Source organism: Arachis ipaensis, chromosome B3 (genome assembly GCF_059453495.1).
Source record: "Arachis ipaensis isolate K30076 ecotype BB chromosome B3, ASM5945349v1, whole genome shotgun sequence".
Lineage (NCBI taxonomy): Eukaryota > Viridiplantae > Streptophyta > Magnoliopsida > Fabales > Fabaceae > Arachis > Arachis ipaensis.
The window spans coordinates 42,413,958-42,435,679 of record NC_142438.1 but is presented as its reverse complement, the minus strand read 5'-3'; the positions used below and the strand labels follow the sequence as shown (position 1 = coordinate 42,435,679).

The 21,722-nt window shown below is 37.8% G+C and overlaps 2 non-coding genes and 1 pseudogene across 2 annotated transcripts; 1 reads left to right on the top strand and 2 right to left on the bottom strand.

The window, feature by feature from the left end:
• Positions 1-3,502: 3,502 nt before the first annotated feature.
• Positions 3,503-3,610, bottom strand: LOC148570424 (small nucleolar RNA R71). Its single transcript, XR_015908877.1, has one exon. It is a non-coding gene; the product is annotated as a small nucleolar RNA R71 (small nucleolar RNA).
• Positions 3,611-11,055: 7,445 nt separating this feature from the next.
• On the top strand, positions 11,056-11,163 carry LOC148570423 (small nucleolar RNA R71). Its single transcript, XR_015908627.1, has one exon. It is a non-coding gene; the product is annotated as a small nucleolar RNA R71 (small nucleolar RNA).
• An 8,600-nt stretch (positions 11,164-19,763) lies between these two features.
• On the bottom strand, positions 19,764-21,037 carry LOC148570422 (uncharacterized; annotated as a pseudogene).
• Between the last annotated feature and the right edge of the window lie 685 nt (positions 21,038-21,722).

Here is a 21,722-nt window from a genome sequence, read left to right as displayed (position 1 = left end):
AGTATAAATAGGACTTTTTATTATTGTATTCGCAGTCTTGGTTACTCCGGTTCCCCTCTGGGGCCGAGACCAATGAACTCCATTATCACTTATGTATTTTCAACGGTAGAGTTTCTACACACCATATATTAAGGTATGGAGCTCTGTTGTTCCTCATGAATTAATGCAAAGTACTATTATTTTTCTATTCAACTCAAGCCTATTTCTTATCTAAGATATACACTTGTTCTTCAACCTGAGGAAGTTGATGATCCGTGACACTCATCATCATTCTCACCCATGAACGCGTGCCTGACAACCACCTCCGTTCTACTTGCAATCGCTTAAGTGCATATCTCTTAGCCTTCTGGTTCATGACACATGGTTGCCTCGCTTGACAACCGAGCCTTCCATTCCATGAGATCAGAGTCTTCGTGGTATAGGCTAGAATTATTGACGGCCATTCTTGAGATCCGGAAAGTTTAAACCTTGTCTGTGGTATTTCGAGTAGGATCTGGGAAGGGATGGCTTTGACGAGCTTCAAACTTGCGAGTGCTGGGCGTAGTGACAGACGCAAAAGGATGACTGAATCCTATTCCAGTATGATCGAGAACCGACAGATGAATAGCCGTGCGGTGACAGCGCATCTTGGACCATTTTCACTGAGAGGATGAGAAGTAGCCATTGACAACGGTGATGCCCTACATAAGCTTGCCATGGAAAGGAGTATGAATGATTGGATGAAGACAGTAGGAAAGCAGAGATTCAGAAGGAACTAAGCATCTCCATACGCTTATCTGAAATTCTCACCAATGAATTACATAAGTATCTCTATCCTATTTATATTTTAATTATATTTTAATTATCAATTCACCATAACCATTTTAATCCGCCTGACTGAGATTTACAAGGTGACCACAGCTTGCTTCAAGCCGACAATCTCCGTGGGATCGACCCTTACTCACGTAAGGTATTACTTGGACGACCCAGTGCACTTGCTGGTTAGTTGTGCGAAGTTGTGACAAAGTGTGATTCACGTTTGAGGGCACCAAGTCTTTGGCACCATTGTTGATGATCGCAATTTCGTGCACCAAGTTTTTGGCGCCATTGTCGGGGATTGTTCGAGTTTGGACAACTGACGGTTCATCTTGTTGCTCAGATTAGGTATTTTTATTTTAATTTTAAGTTTTTATTTTTATTATTTATATTTTCGAAATCAATATATTTTTCAAAAAAAAATCTTCAAAAAATAAATTATTCTATGTTCTTTAGAATTTTTAAGAATGAATTCTAGCGTTTCATGATGATTTGTTGAATCCTGGCTGGCTGTAAGCCATGTCTGATCTTTTGGACCGTGGTTTCAACTTATCATCACAAGAGCTTGTTGATCTTCACCCATTTGGCAGGTACACACATAGTTGTTGTATACATGGGAGGTAGGCAATATCTGCTGAAGCTTGGCTGGCCATTGGCCATGTCTAGTGTTTTGGACCGGAGCTTTCACTGAAAGCTTAGCTGGCTAGTAAGCCATGTCTAATTCCTGGACTGGAGCTTTAGACTAACATTGCAAGATTCCTAGAATTCTCATTAAAAATTTTGAAATCCTTATTTTTCTTTTTTTCAAAATAATTTTCGAAAAATTACAAAAAAAAATTTAATAAAATCAAAAAAATCAAAAATATTTTTGTGTTTCTTGTTTGAGTCTATTGTCAATTTATAAGTTTGGTGTCAATTGCATGTTTTTATTCTTGAAAGTGTGTTCATGTGTTCTTCATGATCTTCATGTGTTCTTGGTAAGTCTCCTTGTTTGAACTTTGCATTTTTATGTCTTGTGTCTTTTCTTATTTTCCATATGCATTTTTAATTTGTTAGTGTCTAATTATTGAAAATTTCTAAGTTTGGTGTCTTGCATGTTTTTCTTTTCTTAAAAAATTTCAAAAATAAGTTCTTGGTGTTCATCTTGACATTCAAAGTGTTCTTGGTGTTCATCTTGACATTCATAGTGTTCTTGCATGTTTCCTGTGTTTTGATCCAAAATTTTTAGGTCTTGCATCAATTTTATGTTTTTCTCTTTCTTCATTAAAAATTCAAAAATAAAAAAAATATATCTTTCCCTTATTTTCTCATAAATTTTTGAAAATTTGAGTTGACTTTTTCAAATATTTTTAAATTTAGTTGTTTCTTATGAGTCAAATCAAATTTTCAATTTAAAAATTCTATCTTTTTCAAAAATCAAATCTTTTTCATTTTTCTTTTATGATTTTCGAAAATTTCAAATTGATTTTTAAAATATTTCTTATTTTTGTTTCATAATTTCAAAATCTTTACTAACAATTAATGTGATTGATTCAAAAATTTTAAGTTTGTTACTTGCCTAGTAAGAAAGGTTCAATCTTTAAACTCTAGAATCATATCTTTTTAGTTTCTTGTTAGTCAAGTAATCAACTTTAATTTTCAAAATCAAATCTTTTTAAGTTTCTTTTTCAATTTTTTTTTCAAAATAAGTTTCAATCACATCTTTTTCAAAATCAATTTCAAAATCCTTTTCAATTAACTACTTGATTTTTTTTATTTTAAAAGTTTACTATTTCAATCATACCTTTTTTCAAAACTACCAAACTAACTCTCTCTCTCCCTCTCTAATTTTTGAAAATTCCTTCCCTCTTTTTCAAAATTCAATTTTAATTAACTAATTGTTTTAAATTTTAATTTAAATTAGTTTCATTTTTCCTTCTTAATTTTTGAATTTTAATTTTAATTTTAAATAAAAATAAAAATATTTTTATTTTATTTTATTTAATTTTAGAAATTCTCTCCTCCTCATCTCTTTCTAATTATTTTATTTATCTACTAACACTCCTCTTCTTCTTAAAAATTCGAACCCTCTCCCTCTTTCTGTGTTCGAATTTCTTTTCTTCTTCTACTCACATAAAGGAATTTCTATACTGTGACATAGAGGATTTCTCTTCTTTTCTATTTTCTTCTTTTTCATATGAGCAGGAGCAAGGATAAGAACATTCTTGTTGAAGCTGATCCAGAACCTGAAAGGACTCTGAAGAGGAAGCTAAGAGAAGCTAAAACATAACACTCTGAAGAGGACTTTACTGAAATTTTCGAAAAAGAAGGAGACATGACCGAAAATAATAACAATGCAAGGAAGATGCTCGGTGACTTTACTACACCAAATTCTAATTTACATGGAAGAAGCATCTCAATCCCTGCCATTGGAGCAAACAATTTTGAGCTAAAGCCTCAATTAGCTTCTCTGATGCAACATAACTGCAAGTTTTATGGACTTCCATCAGAAGATCCTTTTCAGTTCTTAACTGAGTTCTTGCAAATCTGTGATACTGTTAAGACCAATGGGGTTGACTCCGAGGTCTACAGGCTTATACTTTTCCCGTTTGCTGTAAGAGACAGAGCTAGAATATGGTTGGATTCTCAACCTAAAGATAGCCTGAACTCTTGGGATAAGTTGGTCACGGCTTTCTTAGCCAAGTTCTTTCCTCTTCAAAAGCTTAGTAAGCTTAGAGTGGATGTTCAAACCTTCAGACAGAAAGAAGGTGAATCCCTCTATAAAGCTTGGGAGAGATACAAGCAACTGACCAAAAAGTGTCCTTCTGACATGCTTTCAGAATGGACCATCCTGGATATATTCTATGATGGTCTGTCTGAATTATCTAAGATGTCATTGGACCATTCTGTAGGTGGATCCATTCACCAAAAGAAAATGCTTGCAGAAGCTCAGGAACTCATTCACATGGTTGCAAATAACCAGTTCATGTACACTTCTGAAAGGAATCCTGTGAGTAATGGGACGCCTCAGAGGAAGGGAGTTCTTGAAATTGATACTCTGAATGCCATATTGGCTCAGAATAAAATATTGACTCAGCAAATCAATATGATCTCTCAGAGTCTGAATGGATTGAAGGAATCATCCAACAGTAATATAGAGGCATCTTCTGAAGAAGAAGCTTATGATCCTGAGAACCCTGCAATAGCAGAGGTGAATTACATGGGTGAACCCTATGGAAACACCTATAATCCCTCATAGAGAAATTATTCAAATTTCGCATGGAAGGATCAACAAAAGCCTCAACAAGGCTTTAATAATGGTGGAAGAAATAGGTTTAGCAATAGCAAGCCTTTTCCATCATCCACTCAGCAACAGACAGAGAAATCTGAGCAGAATCTATCTAGCTTAGCAAATATAGTCTCTGATCTATCTAAGGCCACTCTAAGTTTCATGAATAAAACAAGGTCCTCCATTAGAAATTTGGAGGCACAAGTGGGCCAGCTGAGTAAAAGAGTCACTGAAACTCCTCCCAATACTCTCCCAAGTAATACAGAAGAGAATCCAAAAAGAGAGTGCAAGGCCATTACCTTACTTGGTGTGGCCGAACCTAGAGAGGAGGAGGAGGACGTGAATCCTAGTGAGGAAGACCTCCTGGGACGTTCAGTGACCAATAAAGAGTTTCCCTTTGAGGAACCAAAGGAATCTGAGACTCATCTAGAGACCATAGAGATTCCATTGAACCCCCTTCTGCCCTTCATGAGCTCTGATGAGTATTCATCATTTGAAGAAGATGAAGACATTGCCGAAGAGCAAGTTGCTCAATATTTAGGAGCAATCATGAAGCTGAATGCCAAATTATTTGGTAATGAGACTTGGGAAGATGAACCTCCCTTGTTCACTGGTGCACGAAATTGTGATCATCAACAATGGTGCCAAAGGACTTGGAGCTCTCAAATGTGAATCACACTTTGTCACAATTCTGCACAACTACCAGCAAGTGCACTGGGTCGTCCAAGTAATACCTTACGTGAATAAGGGTCGATCCCACGGAGATTGTTGGCTTGAAGCAAGCTATGGTCATCTTGTAAATCTCAGTCAGGCGGATTCAAGTGGTTATGAAGGATTGATAATTAAAAGATAAATAAAACATAAAGTAAAGATAGAGATACTTATGTAATTCATTGGTAGGAATTTCAGATAAGCGTATGAAGATGCTTTGTTCCTCTTGAACCTTTGCTTTCCTATTGCCTTCTTCCAATCATTCATACTCCTTTCCATGGCAAGCTTTATATTAGGCATCACCGTTGTCAATGGCTATTTCCCGTCCTCTCAGTGAAAATGTTCTACGCACGTTGTCACCGCACGGCTAATCATCTGTCGGTTCTTGATCATGTTGGAATAGGATCTATTGATCCTTTTACGTCTGTCACACGCCCAACACTCGCGAGTATGAAGCTCGTCACAGTCATCCCTTCCCAGATCCTACTCAGAATACCACAGACAAGGTTTAGACGTTCTGGATCTCAGGAAAGGCCGCCTATAATTCTAGCCTATACCACGAAGGTTCCAATCTTAGATTAGAAACCCAAGAGATACACATTCAAGCTTGCTTGCATGTAGAACGGAAGTGGTTGTCAGTCACACGTTCATAGGTGAGAATGGTGATGAGTGTCACAAAATCATCACATTCATCAAGTTCTTGGGTGCAAATGGATATCTTGGAGAAGAAATAGAGTTGAGTTGAATAGAAAAACAATAGTACTTTGCATTAATTCATGAAGAACAACAGAGCTCCACACCTTAATCTATGGTGTGTAAAAACTCCACCGTTGAAAATATAAAAGTGATAATGGTGATCATTGGCTTCGGCCCCAAAGAGGGAACCAGAAGAACCAAGACGAAAATACAATAGCAAAACGTCCTATTTATAGAAAACTAGTAGCCTAGGGTTACAGAAATAGGTAATTAATGCAGAAATCTTCTTCTGGGCCCACTTGGTGTGTGCTTGGGCTGAGAATTGAAGCTTTCATGTGTAGAGACTTTTCTTGGAATTAAACGCCAGCTTTTGTGCCAGTTTGGGCGTTTAACTCCAGCTTTTGTGCCAGTTCTGGCGTTAAACGCCAGAATTCTTGAGCTGACTTGGAACGCCTGTTTGGGCCATCAAATCTCGGAAAAAGTATGGACTATTATATATTTCTAGAAAGCCCAGGATGTCTACTTTCCAACGCAATTGAGAGCGAGCCAATTGAGCTTCTGTAGCTCCAGAAAATCCACTTCGAGTGCAGGGAGGTCAGAATCCAACAGTATCTGCAGTCTTTTTTCAGCCTCTGAATCAGATTTTTGCTCAGGTTCCTCAATTTCAACCAGAAAATACCTGAAATCATAGAAAAACACACAAACTCATAGTAAAGTCTAGAAGAGTGATTTTTATTTAAAAACTAATAAAAACATAATAAAAACTAACTAAAACATACTAAAAACAATGCCAAAAAGCGTATAAATTATCCGCTCATCACAACACCAAACTTAAATTGTTGCTTGTCCCCAAGCAACTAAAAATCATATAGGATAAAAAGAATAGAATATACAATGAATTCCAAAAACATCTATGAAGATCAGTATTAATTAGATGAGCGGGGCTTTTAGCTTTTTGCTTCTGAACAGTTTTGGCATCTCACTTTTTCCTTTGAAGTTTAGAATGATTGGCTTCTATAGGAACTCAGAATCCAGATAATGTTATTGATTCTCTTAGTTAAGTATGTTGATTCTTGAACACAGCTACTTTATGAGTCTTGGCCGTGACCCTAAGCATTTTGTTTTCCAGTATTACCATCGGATACATAAATGCCACAAACACATGACTAGGTGAACCTTTTCAGATTGTGACTCAGCTTTGCTAAAGTCCCCAGTGAGAGGTGTCCATGGCTCTTAAGCACACTCTTTTTGCTTTGGACCACGACTTTAACCGCTCAGTCTCAAGTTTTCACTTGACACCTTTACGCCACAAGCACATGGTTAGGGACAGCTTGGTTTAGCCGCTTAGGCCAAGATTTTATTCCTGTGGGCCCTCCTATCCACTGATGCTCAAAGCCTTGGATCCTTTTTATTTTACCCTTGCCTTTTGGTTTAAAGGGCTATTGGCTTTTTCTGCTTGCTTTTTCTTTTTCTTTTTTTTTTTGCAAGCTTTTCACTGCTTTTTCTTGCTTCAAGAATCAATTTTATGATTTTTCAGATTATCAAATAGCATTTCTCCTTTTTCTATCATTCTTTCAAGAGCCAACAATTTTAACATTCATAAACAACAAATTCAAAAATATGCACTGTTCAAGCATTCATTCAGAAAGACAAAAGTATTGCCACCACATCAAAATAATTAAACTGTTTTAAAATTCGAAATTCATGCACTTCTTTTTCTTTTTCAATTAAGAACATTTTTCATCTAAGAAGGGTGATGGATTCATAGGACATTCATAGCTTTAAGGCATAGACACTAAGACACTAATGATCATGTAATAAAGACACAAATATAAATAAACATAAAGCATAATTTTCGAAAAACAGAAAATAAAAAAAAACAAGGAGATTAAAGAACGGGTCCACCTTAGTGATGGCGGCTTGTTCTTCCTCTTGAAGATCTTATGGAGTGCTTGAGCTCCTCAATGTCTCTTCCTTGCCTTTGTTGCTCCTCTCTCATGGTTCTTTGGTCTTCTCTAGTTTCATGGAGGAGGATGGAATACTCTTGGTGCTCCACCCTTAGTTGTCCCATGTTGGAACTTAATTCTCCTAGGGAGGTGTTGATTTGCTCCCAATAGTTTTGTGGAGGAAATTGCGTCCCTTGAGGCATTCAGGGATTTCATGATGAGGAAATTCCTCATGCTCTTGGTGAGGTTCTCTTATTTGCTCCATTCTTTTCTTAGTAATGGGCTTATCCCCATCAATGAGAATGTCTCCTTCTATGTCAATTCTAATCGAATTGTAGAGGTGACAAATGAGATGAGGGAAGGCTAACCTTGCCAAAGTAGAGGACTTGTCTGCCACCTTGTAGAGTTCTTGGGATATAACCTCATGAACTTCTACTTCCTCTCTAATCATGATACTATGAATCATGATAGCCCGGTTTATAGTAACTTCAGACCGGTTGCTAGTGGGAATGATTGAGCGTTGGATGAACTCCAACCATCCCCTAGCCACGGGCTTGAGGTCATGCCTTCTTAGTTGAACCGGCTTCCCTCTTGAATCTCTCTTCCATTGAGCGCCCTCTTCACAAATGTCTATGAGGACTTGGTCCAATCTTTGATCAAAGTTGACCCTTCTAGTGTAGGGGTGTGCATCTCCTTGCATCATGGGCAAGTTGAATGCCAACCTTACATTCTCCGGACTAAAATCTAAGCATTTCCCCCGAACCATTGTAAGCCAATTCTTAGGGTCCGGGTTCACACTTTGATCATGGTTCTTGGTGATCCATGCATTGGCATAGAAATCTTGAACTATTAAGATTCCGACTTGTTGAATGGGGTTGGTGAGAACTTTCCAACCTCTTCTTCGATTCTCATGTCGGATCTCTGGATATTCGCCCTTTTTGAGCTTAAAAGGGACCTCGGGGATCACCTTCTTCTTGGCCACAACTTCATAGAAGTGGTCTTGATGCACCCTTGAGAGGAATCTCTCCATCTCCCATGACTCAGAGGTGGAAGCTTTTGCCTTCCCTTTCCTCTTTCTAGAGGTTTCTCCGGCCTTTGGTGCCATTAATGGTTATGGAAAAACAAAAATCTTTAGCTTTTACCACACCAAACTTAGAAGGTTTGCTCGTCCTCGAGCAAAAGAGGAAAAAAGGGAGTAGAAGAAGAAGAAATAGAGGAGATGGATGGGGCTTAGTGTTTCAGACAAGGGGGAGAAGTAGTGTTTAGGTTGTGTAAAAATGAAGGAGTGAAGATGGGTTTATATAGGAGTGGAGAGGGGGGTATGGTTCGGCCATTATGGGTGGGTTTGTAAGGGAAAGTGGTTTGAATTTGAATGGTGAGGTAGGTGGGGTTTTATGAAAGATGGATGTGAGTGGTGAAGAGAATGGTGGGATTTGATAGGTGAGGGGTTTTGGGGAAGAGGTATTGAGGTGATTAGTGAATGGGTGAAGAAAAGAAAGAGAGGGGTGGGGTAGGTGGGGATCCTGTGGGGTCCACAGATCCTGAGGTGTCAAGGATATCTCATCCCTGCACCAAGTGGCGTGCAAAACGCCCCTTTCTGCCAATCCTGGCGTTAAACACCAGGCTGCTGCCTATTTCTGGCATTTAACGCCAGCTTCTTGCCCTTTTTTGGTGTTAAACGCCAGCTCTGTGCCCATTTCTGGCGTTAAACGCTCAGAATGGTGCCAGGCTGGGCGTTTAACGCTCATTCTGCTACCCTTACTGGCGTTTAAACGCCAGTAAATTTCTCCTCCAGGGTGTTCTATTTTTAATTCTGTTTTTCAGTCTGTTTTTGCTTTTTCAATTGTTTTTGTGACTTCACATGATCATCAACCTACAGAAAACATAAAATAACAATGGAGAATAAATAAAATTGGGTTGCCTCCCAACAAGCACTTCTTTAATGTCAGTAGCTTGACAGTGGGCTCTCATGGAGCCTCACAGATACTCAGAGCATGATGATGGCCTCTCAACACCAAACTTAGAGTTTGGTTGTGGCCTCCCAACACCAAACTTAGAGTTTGAATGTGGGGATTTTGTTTGACTCTGTATTAAGAGAAGCTTTTCATGCTTTCTCTCCATGATTACAGAGGGAGATCCTTGAGCTTTAAACACAAGGGAGTCTCCATTCACTTGAATGATCAATTCTCCTCTGTCAACATCAATCACAGCTTTTGCTGTGGCTAGGAAGGGTCTGTCAAGGATGATGGATTCATCCATACACTTCCCAGTCTCTAGGATTATGAAATCCGCAGGGATGTAGTGGCCTTCAACCTTTACCAAGACATCCTCTACAAGTCCATAAGCCTGTTTCTTTCAATTGTCTGCCATCTCCAGTGAGATTCTTGCAGCTTGTACCTCAATGATCCCTAGCTTCTCTATTACAGAGAGAGGCATAAGGTTTATACTTGACCCCAGGTCACACAGAGCCTTCTCAAAGGTCATGGTGCCTATGGTACAAAGGATTGAGAAATTTTCAGGGTCTTGTCTCTTCAGAGGTAATGTCTGCCTAGTCAAGTCATCTAGTTCTTTGAAGAGCAATGGAGGTTCATCCTCCCAAGTCTCATTACCAAACAACTTGGCATTTAGCTTCATGATTGCTCCAAGGTACTTAGCAACTTGCTCTTCAGTGACATCTTCATCCTCTTCAGAGGAAGAATACTCATCAGAGCTCATGAATGGCAGAAGTAAATTCAATGAAATCTCTATGGTCTCTGTGTGAGCCTCAGATTTCCATGGTTCCTCATCAGGGAACTCCATGGAGGCCAGTGGACGTCCATTGAGGTCTTCCTCAGTGGAGATCACTGCCTCTTCCTCCTCTCCAGGTTCGGCCGTGTGGGTTGTGGCTATGGCCTTGCACTCTCTTTTTGGATTCTCTTCTGTATTGCTTGGGAGAGTACTAGGAGGGAGTTCAGTAATTTTCTTACTCAGCTGACCCACTTGTGCCTCTAAATTTCTAATGGAAGACCTTGTTTCAGTCATGAAACTTTGAGTGGTTTTGATTAGATCAGAGACAATGGTTGCTAAGCCAGAGTGGCTCTACTTAGAATTCTCTGTCTGTTGCTGAGAAGATGATGGAAAAGGCTTGCTATTGCTAAACCTATTTCTTCCACCATTATTGTTGTTGAAACCTTGTTGAGGTCTCTGTTGATCCTTGCATGAGAGATTTGGATGATTTTTCCATGAAGGATTATAGGTGTTTCCATAGGATTCTCCCATGTAATTCACCTCTTCCATTGCAGGGTTCTCAGGGTCATAAGCTTCTTCTTCAGAGGAAGCTTCTTTAGTACTGCCTGTTGCTGCTTGTATTCCAGACAGACTCTGAGAAATCATATTGACTTGTTGAGTCAATATTTTGTTCTGAGCCAGTATGGCATTCAGAGTATCAATCTCAAGAACTCCTTTCTGAGTTGTCCCATTATTCACAGGATTCCTTTCAGAAGTGTACATGAATTGGTTATTTGTAACTATTTCAATGAGTTCCTGAGCTTCTGCAGGCGTCTTCTTCAGATGAAGAGATCCTCCAGCAGAGCTGTCCAATGACATCTTGGATAGTTCAGATAGACCATCATAGAAGATACCTATGATGCTCTATTCTGAAAGCATGTCAGAAGGACACCTTCTAATCAATTGCTTGTATCTTTCCCAAGCTTCATAGAGGGATTCACCTTCCTTCTGTCTGAAGGTTTGGACTTCCACTCTAAGCTTGCTCAATTTTTGAGGTGGAAAGAACTTTGCCAAGAAGGCATTGACTAGATTTTCCCAAGAGTTCAGGCTTTCCTTAGGTTGTGAATCCAACCATGTTCTAGCTCTGTCTCTTACAGCAAAAGGAAAAAGCATAAGTCTGTAGATCTCAGGATCAACCCCATCGGTCTTGACAGTGTCACAGATTTGCAAGAATTCAGCTAAGAACTAATGAGGATCTTCCAATGGAAGTCCATGAAACTTGCAATTCTGTTGCATTAGAGAAACTAATTGAGGCTTAAGCTCAAAGTTGTTTGCTCCAACGGCAGGGATTGAGATGCTTCTCCCATAGAAGTCGGGAGTAGGTGCAGTAAAGTCACCAAGCACCTTCCTTGCATTATTGGCATTGTTGTTTTCGGTTGCCATGGCTTCTTCCTCCTTGAAGAGCTATGTTAGGCCCTCTAGAGAGAGTTGTGCTTTAGCTTCTCTTAGCTTTCTCTTCAAGGTCCTTTCAGGTTCAGGATCAGCTTTAACAAGGATGCCTTTGTCTTTGCTCTTGCTCATATGAAAGAGAAGAGAACAAGAAAGTATGGAATCCTCTATGTTACAGTATAGAGATTCCTTGAGGTGTCAGAGGAAAAGAAAAATAGAAGAAGAAGGTAGATAGAAGAGAATTCGAACTTATTAAGAAGGATAGAGTTCGAATTGCACCTTGAGGAGGAGTGTTAGTCCCTTAAATAGAAGGATGTGCGAAGAGGGGAAGAATTTTCAAAATTAAAGTAAAAGATTTTGAAATAATTAAAGAAAATTTTGAAAATTTGATTGATGATTTTCGAAAATTAAAATTGGGAAAGAAATTAAGTGATTTTGAAAAAGATTTTGAAATTAGAAATTAAAAAGATATGATTGAAAATTAATTTTGAAAAAGATGTGATTGAAAAGATATGATTGAGAAGATATGATTGAAAATCAAATTAAAAAGAGAAAGTTTTAAAATTAAAGTTGATTACTTGACTAACAAGAAATTAGAAGATATGATTCTAGAATTTAAAATTTGATCCTTTCTTAATAGTAACAACTTGAAAATTTTGAATTAAATCACTAATTGTAGCAAGGATTTTCGAAAATAGTAATAAATAAAAAAATTGAAAAGAAATTGATTTTGAAAAGATATGATTGAAAAGATATGATTTGAAAAATATTTGATTTTGAAAAATTATGAAAATTTGAAAAAGATTTGAATTAAAAACAAAATATTTCCTCTAGTGTCATCTTGGCGTTAAACGCCCAGCCAAGTACCCTGGCTGGCATTTAAACGCCAGTTTTCCTTCTTCACTGGGCGTTTTGAATGCCCAGCTTTTTCTGTGTGATTTCTCTGCTGAATATTCTGAATCTTCAATTCTCTGTGTTATTGACTTGAAAAGACACAATTTTGAAAATTTTTTGAATTTTTAATGATGAGAAAAAAAATGCAACTAGGATCAAATAAACAATGCATGCAAGACACCAAACTTAGAAGTTTGTATACTAAGGACTATAATAATTTAAAAATGCATGTAAGAAACAACAAAAGACACAAAATAAGAGAAATTAAAGATCAGAGCACTGAAATCATCAAGAACAACTTGAAGATCAATGAAGAACATAATGCATATATTCGAAAAAATGCAAGAAGAAAAAAGACATGCAATTGACACCAAACTTAAGATTAGACACTAGACTCAAACAAGAAACATAAAATATTTTTAGTTTTATGATTTTATAAATTTTTTGTGATTTTTCAAAAATTGAGTGGAAAAGAAAATAAAGAGATTCAAAACTTTTAATAAGAATTCCAGGAATCATGCAATGTTAGTCTAAAGCTTCAGTCTAAAAGAATTTAGACATGGCTAGCCAAGCTTCAGCAGGACATTACATTCAACAGCTAAATTGATGAGAATCAATCATCTTTTGTGATGATAAGAACATCACCTTGAAACTCTAGAATTCATTCTTAAAAATTTTGAAAAATAAAAAGAAAAGTACCTAATCTAAGCAACAAGATGAACCGTCAGTTGTCCAAACTCGAACAATCCCCGGCAACGGCGCCAAAAACTTGGTGCACGAAATTGTGATCATCAACAATGGCGCCAAAGAACTTGGAGCTCTCAAACGTGAATCACACTTTGTCACAATTCCGCACAACTAACCAACAAGTGCACTGGGTCGTCCAAGTAATACCTTACGTGAGTAAGGGTCGATCCCACGGAGATTGTCGGCTTGAAGCAAGCTATAGTCATCTTGTAAATCTCAGTCAAGCGGATTCAAGTGGTTATGGAGGATTGATAATTAAAATATAAATAAAACATAAAGTAAAGATAGAGATACTTATGTAATTTATTGGTAGGAATTTCAGATAAGCGTATGAAGATGCTTTGTTCCTCTTGAACCTCTGCTTTCCTATTGCCTTCTTCCAATCTTTCATACTCCTTTCCATGGCAAGCTTTATGTTGGGCATCACCGTTGTCAATGGCTACTTCCCGTCCTCTCAGTGAAAATGTTCTACGCACGCTGTCACCGCACGGCTAATCATCTGTCGGTTCTCGATCATGTTGGAATAGGATCCATTGATCCTTTTGCGTCTGTCACACGCCCAACACTCGCGAGTTTGAAGCTCGTCACAGTCATCCCTTCCCAGATCCTACTCAGAATACCACAGACAAGGTTTAGACATTCCGGATCTAGGGAATGGCCGCCTATAATTCTAGCCTATACCATGAAGGTTCCAATCTTAGATTAGAAACCCAAGAGATACACATTCAAGCTTGCTTGCATGTAGAACGGAAGTGGTTGTTAGTCATGCGTTCATAGGTGAGAATGGTGATGAGTGTCACATAATCATCACATTCATCATGTTCTTGGGTGCGAATGGATATCTTGGAGAAGAAATAGACTTGAGTTGAATAGAAAAACAATAGTACTTTGCATTAATTTATGAAGAACAGCAGAGCTCCACACCTTAATCTATGGTGTGTAGAAACTCCACCGTTGAAAATACAAAAGTGATAATGGTGATCATTGGCTTCGGCCCCAGAGAGGGAACCAGAAGATCCAAGACGAAAATATAATTGCAAAAGGTCCTATTTATAGAAAACTAGTAGCTTAGGGTTACAGAAATAGGTAATTAATGCAGAAATCTTCTTTCGGGCCCACTTGGTGTGTGCTTGGGCTGAGCATTGAAGCTTCCATGTGTAGAGACTTTTCTTGGAGTTAAACGCCAGCTTTTGTGCCAGTTTGGGCGTTTAACTCCAGCTTTTGTGCTAGTTCTGGCGTTAAACGCCAGAATTCTTGAGCTGAGTTGAAACGCCTGTTTGGGCCATCAAATCTCAAGCAAAGTATGGACTATTATATATTTCTAGAAAGCCCAAGATGTCTACTTTCCAACGCAATTGAGAGCGCACCAATTGGGCTTCTTTAGCTCTAGAAAATCCACTTTGAGTGCAGGGAGGTCAGAATCCAACAGCATCTGCAGTCCTTTTTCAGCCTCTGAATCAGATTTTTGCTCAAGTCCCTCAATTTCAGCCAGAAAATACCTGAAATCACAGAAAAATACACAAACTCGTAGTAAAGTCCAGAAGAGTGATTTTTATTTAAAAACTAGTAAAAACATAATAAAAACTAACTAAAACATACTAAAAATAATGCCAAAAAGCGTATAAATTATCCGCTCATCACTCACCAATGAACTAAATGCATTGGATAGGCAGAAATTACCTCAAAAGAAATAGGATCTTGGTAAATTCCTAATTCCCTGTAACATAGGCACCATGACCTTTGAGAAGGCTCTGTGTGACCTGGGGTCAGGAATAAACTTAATGCCACTCTCTGTAATGGAAAAACTAGGGATCTTTGAGGTGCAAGCTACCAAAATCTCATTAGAGATGGCAGGCAACTTAAGAAAACAGGCTTATGGACTGGTAGAGGACGTGCTAGTAGAGGTCAAAGGCCTTTACATCCCTGCTGATTTCATAATCCTAGACACTGGGAAGGATGAGGATGAATCCATCATCCTTGGAAGACCCTTCCTAGCCACAGCAAGAGCTGTGATTGATGTGGACAGAGGAGAATTAGTCCTTCAACTGAATGAGGACAACCTTGTGTTTAAAACTCAAGCATCTCCTTCTATAACCATAGAGAGGAAGCATGAAAAGCTTCTCTCACTACAGAGTCAACCAAAGCCCCACAGTCAAACTCTAAGTTTGGTGTTAGGAGGCCACAACCAAACTCTAAGTTTGGTGTTGAACCCCCACATTCAAACTCTAAGTTTGGTGTTGGGATGTTCCAACCTTGCTCTGACTATCTGTGAAGCTCCATGAGAGCTCACTGTCAAGCTATTGAGTTCTGAGTTCCTATAGATGCCAATCATTCTGAACTTCAATGGATAAAGTGAGATGCCAAAACTATTCAAGAGGCAAAAAGCTACTAGTCCCGCTCATCTGATTGGAGCTAAGTTTCATTGATATTTTGGAATTTATAGTATATTCTCTTCTTTTTATCCTATCTGATTTTCAGTTGCTTGGGGACAAGCAACAATTTAAGTTTGGTGTTGTGATGAGCGGATAATTTATACGCTTTTTGGCATTGTTTTTTCATAGTTTTCAGTATGATTTAGTTAGTTTTTAATATATTTTTATTAGTTTTTAAATAAAAATCACATTTCTGGACTTTACTATGAGTTTGTTTGTTTTTCTGTAATTTCAGGTATTTTCTGGCTGAAATTGAGGGACTTGAGAAAAAATCAGATTCAGAGGTTGAAGAAGGACTGCAGATGCTGTTGGATTCTGACCTCCCTGCACTCAAAGTGGATTTTCTGGAGCTACAGAAGTCCAAATGGCGCGCTCTTAACTGCGTTGAAAAGTAGACATCCAAGGCTTTCCATCAATATATAATAGTTCATACTTTGCCTGAGTTTAGACAACACAAACTGGCGTTCAACTCTAGCTCTCTGCCCTATTTTGGAGTCAAACGCTAGAAACAGGTTGCAAAGCAGAGTTAAATACCAGAAACACGTTACAAACTGGTGTTTAACTCCAAGAAAGACCTCTACACGTGAAAGTTTCAATGCTCAGCCCAAGCACACACCAAGTGGGCTCGGAAGTGGATTTCTGCATCAATTACTTATTTCTGTAAACCCTAATAACTAGTTTAGTATAAATAGGACTTTTTATTATTGTATTCGTAGTCTTGGTTACTCCGGTTCCCCTCTGGGGCCGAGACCAATGAACTCCATTATCACTTATGTATTTTCAACGGTAGAGTTTCTACACACCATAGATTAAGGTGTGGAGCTCTGCTGTTCCTCATGAATTAATGCAAAGTACTATTGTTTTTCTATTCAACTCAAGCCTATTTCTTATCTAAGATATACACTTGTTCTTCAACCTGAGGAAGTTGATGATCCGTGACACTCATCATTATTCTCACCCATGAACGCGTGCCTAACAACCACCTCCGTTCTACTTGTAATCGCTTAAGTGCATATCTCTTAGCCTTCTGGTTCATGACGCATGGTTGCCTCGCCTGACAACCAAGCCTTCCATTCCATGAGATCAGAGTCTTCGTGGTATAGGCTAGAATTATTGACAGCCATTCTTGAGATCCGGAAAGTCTAAACCTTGTCTGTGGTATTCCGAGTAGGCTCTGGGAAGGGATGGCTTTGACGAGCTTCAAACTCGCGAGTGCTGGGCGTAGTGACAGACGCAAAAGGATGACTGAATCCTATTCCAGTATGATCGAGAACCGACAGATGAATAGCCGTGCGGTGACAATACATCTTGAACCATTTTCACTGAGAGGATTGGAAATAGCCGTTGACAACGGTGATGCCCTACATAAGCTTGCCATGGAAAGGAGTATGAATGATTGGATGAAGACAGTAGGAAAGCAGAGATTCAGAAGGAACTAAGCATCTCCATACGCTTATCTGAAATTCTCACCAATGAATTACATAAGTATCTCTATCCTATTTATATTTTAATTATATTTTAATTATCAATTCACCATAACCATTTAAATCTGCCTAACTGAGATTTACAAGGTGACCATAGCTTGCTTCAAGCCGACAATCTCCGTGGGATCGACCCTTACTCACGTAAGGTATTACTTGGACGACCCAGTGCACTTGCTGGTTAGTTGTGCGAAGTTGTGACAAAGTGTGATTCACGTTTGAGGGCACCAAGTCTTTGGCGCCATTGTTGATGATCACAATTTCGTGCACCAATGACCCGGTGCACTTGCCGGTTAAGCTGTGCGAAATCCTAATTCACGCACCAATAGGCAAGCAATAATCTTATTGCTTCTATTCTAGCTACTGGAGCAAATGACTCGTCAAAGTCAGTTCCCTCCTCTTGATCATACCCTTGAGCTACTAATCTAGCTTTATTTCTAACAACACTACCATCCTCACCCAATTTATCTTTAAAGATCCACTTGGTACCCGTTACCTTCTTACCATTCAGATAAGGCACTAGAGTCCAAACCTTATTTTTATCAAATTAGACCAACTCTTCTTCCATTGCCTTTATCCAAGAGGGATTTTTAAGTGCTTCATCCACATTTTGGGGTTCTCCTTGTGAAATGAGTGTGAAGTTATTGAGTTCGGCTCTCTTTCTACTTGTGGATCTTGTGGTAACTCCATGTGAGGGATCTCCAATGATGAATTCATGAGGATAGTTCTTCAAGAACTTCCATTCTCTTGGCTTTGGTGAGGTGACTTCAGGTAGAACCTGATTCAATTCTGCATTGTTCACATCACTAGAGTTCTCTGCTTCAGTACAAGATAAAACAGAATCGTCTCCTGCATTTTGATCTGCATAATTAGAGACAGCATTTTCCATAGAGGGTTCTGATTTATCTTCTTCTTGAATCTTTTGAGAACTTAATTCAGCTTCAGTTCCTACATTATTTTCTTCAATAACACTTGAAATGGTGTTAGAATCACAAAAAAAAAATGTATGGACTCCTCTATTGTTCTATGTTCTTTGAGATAAACCCTATAGGCTTTACTAATAGTTGAATAACCAACAAAGACACCTTCATATAATTTTGGATCAAAATTTTCAAGATTGTCTTTAGTCTTCAACACAAAATATTTGCATCAAAAAATATGAAAATAATTAAGATTGGATGGTACTCCTTTCCAAAGCTCGTAAGGTATTTTCTTTAAAATTTTTCTAATGATAGTTCTGTTCAAAATATAACAAGCTGTGTTTACAGCCTCTGCCTAAAGGAATTTTGGAACTTCATTTTCACAAAGCATTGCCTTAGCCATGTCTTGGAGACTTCTATTTCTCCTTTCAACAACCCCATTTTGTTAAGGAGTTTTAGGACATGAAAAATTATGTGAAATTCCAAATTCATCATAAAAGATCTCAAAATCTTGATTTTCAAATTTTTTTCCATGATCACTTCTTATGGAAACAATTTTCAAATCTTTTTCATTTTGGATTTTTTTTTGCATAGAGTTAAAAAAGCAATGAAAGTATCATTTTTATGAACCAAGAAAAGAACCATCCAAATCTAGTATAGTCATCAACTACTACCAAACCATAATTTTTACCTCCTAAGCTTTGAGTCCTAGTAGGACCAAAAAGATCAATATGTAGCATTTTCATTGGCCTTTTGATTGAGATGTCATCCTTGGACTTAAAAGAGTTTTTAGTTTGTTTGCCCAATTGACAAGCATCACATGTGATGTCTTTGTCAAATTTTATGTTAGGAAGACCTCTAACCAAATTTTTTTTTACAAGTTTAGAAATTTGAAACATGCTTGCATGTCCTAACTTTTTATGCCATAGCCATTTTTCAGATTCCATGAAAGTGAAACAAGCTATATTTTGTTCTTTTAGTTCTTCTAAAGTAAGTCCATACACATTGTTGCACCTTTTAGTTCCTAAGTCACATAATTTGCTAATGCATAGAAGATTGTATTTTAATCTATCAACTAAAAATACATCATAAATGAAAGAAGAGAAACTCTTACCAACTTTACCTATGGTCAGAATTTTCCTTTACCATTGTCACCGAAAGTCACAAAATCTCCATCGTATTTATCAAGCTTGATGAAGAATGTGGACTTTTCGGTTATGTGCCTAGAGCATCCACTAAGTACCACATGTCATCCTTCTTCTTGGATGCTAGGCAAAACTGCACAAAGCTCTTAAGTGACCTTAGGTATCCAAACCTTTTTGGATCCTTTAATGTTAAACCATCTTTGCTGACAAAGGGCATTATATTTGCCAATTATTTTGTAAATTTTATCACCAATTTTTCTTTAAAAAAAAATATTGAATAGGAAAATGACCATCTCTATTGAATATGTGACAGAATTTATTGGTTGTTGATTTTTTAAGAGGATTTGGGTTTTGAACTCTTTTGTCTTTTGAAATGGAAGCTTCGTTTTCAAATTGTGACCTTTTGAAAACAGATTCTGATTTTTCACAGTAACCCAATCCAGCTTTTTCAAAAAGTGGTCTTTGACTAGCCAATAATTTATCTAAATTTTTAGAACTTTGAGTAAATTTGGCTAAGTCTAATTTTAAATTCTTAACCTCTTTAAATTTGGCTACGTATGCAATAACAAAATGCTATTTATCACAACTAGCGAGTTCAGCCTTAAGCCGCTTATTTTCTTCAACAAGATCAACAGTGGTTTCGACTTCCCTTAATTTTTCTTTGAGAAATGCGTTTTCAGCCTTTAGGATGTCATTTTCATATTCAAGTTCATGACATTGGTTCAGAAAATTTCTTAATTTCTCAGTGTGATGATCAATCATAAGATGAAGGTCTTCATTAGAGGGTTCAATAAAGAGTACCTCATCATTCTTGCTATAGTCGGCCATAAGGCAGGCTTGGGACTGGTTGTCTGAATCTTCATCTTCTTCAGAGTCATTTTTCAGATCTTCTCAAGAGGCCATAAGCCCCTTCTTCTTGTCTTTTCGAGACTTGTCTTCTTTCTTCAACTTAGGACAGTCATATTTATAGTGTCCAACTTTTTTGCAGTTGCGGCAAATGAACTTGCTTAGGTCATTCTTTGGTCCTTTTGAGCTTCTTCCTCTTAGTTTCATTATCCTTCTGAGTTTTCTAGCAAAAAATACAAACTCATCATCTGATAAGCAATCACTGGATTCATCATCCAATGATTCAGTACATGATTTAAGAGCCACTCATTTCTTTTTTGTATCATTTTTATGTGAGTGATTTCATATGCTAGTAACTTTCCTTTCAGCTCATCATAGGTCATTTGACTTAGGTTACTGCTCTCAGAGATAATCATAGCCTTTGTTTCCCACTCTTTAGTCAGACTTCTCAAGACTTTTCTCATTAGCACTTGTTCAGAGTGAGTAATCCCCATAGCATCTAAGCTATTAATGATGATAGAAAACCTCTCGAATATGTCATCAATTGATTCTCCTTCCTTTATAGAGAACATCTCATACTCTTTGCTCAGCATGTCAATTCTGGTCTCTTTTACTTGTGTGGTGCCCTCATGTGTGACTTGGAGCTTATCCCAGATTTTCTTTGCTATTTTACATCTTAAAACCTTCTGGTATTCCTCGAAACTGATTGCACAGTTCAGCATGTTGACAACTTTGGCATTGAGTTCCACCTTCTTCTTGTCATCTTCATTCCATTCTACTTTAGTTTTGGAAGTGACAACACCGTCAGCGCCAGTTTTGGTAGAGACTTGACGACCGTTCATGATTATCTTCCACATATGTAATCTACTGACTGAACAAAGATCTTTTATTCTTTCTTTCCAGTAGTTGTAGTTTTTCCAATTGAAAAATAGATGTCTGTTGTTGGATTGTCCTTCTGTCAGTGTGTGAGCCACCGTGTTGGAACCAATGTTGTTCACCATCAATATCTTTCCTCCAAGCTCTGATACCAATTGATGGTTATCAGTGGCTATGAGAAGGGGGGTCTAATAATGGCCTTCTTTTAACTTTACTTGTAACCTTGCATTATGTTGATGGAACACAGGAGAAATTTTAGTTTTGTCTCCTGACGTGCGTAGGAGCCAGAACAGTATTACTTGCAAGGAGTGTAAGAGTGTTGTGATGAAATGAAGCTTAGTGAATAATTTAGGAGATAATTTGTTTTGTCTCCTTCAGTGCTGAACCAAAAATAGAGAAGAGAGTAGAGAATGACACACAGATATATCATGGTTCAGCTACCTAGTACAATGTAGCCTACATCTAGTCTCCATCACAACAATAGTGGAATTTTACTATCTTTTTAACAGATTACAAATACTAATTCTTCCTAGGATTTATCCCAATCCTATCTAGGACAAGTCCAGATTTTAATCCAACCTGAACTTGACTAGGACTCACCTTAGCTTTCAACTGCAAAGTGCTAACCCAACTTGCAAGGGAATCTCCTCAAGATCATGACCATAAAACAAAAATACATTCAAAGAACTTCTGAAATAACTTAAGCTTTTTCTCCAAGTCTAGCTCACTGACTTTTTTCACTCATTGGCTTTTTCTTACAAACCTCACTGATGAGCATAACCGTCAGCTAAGAATTTCTTCTTGGTTAGA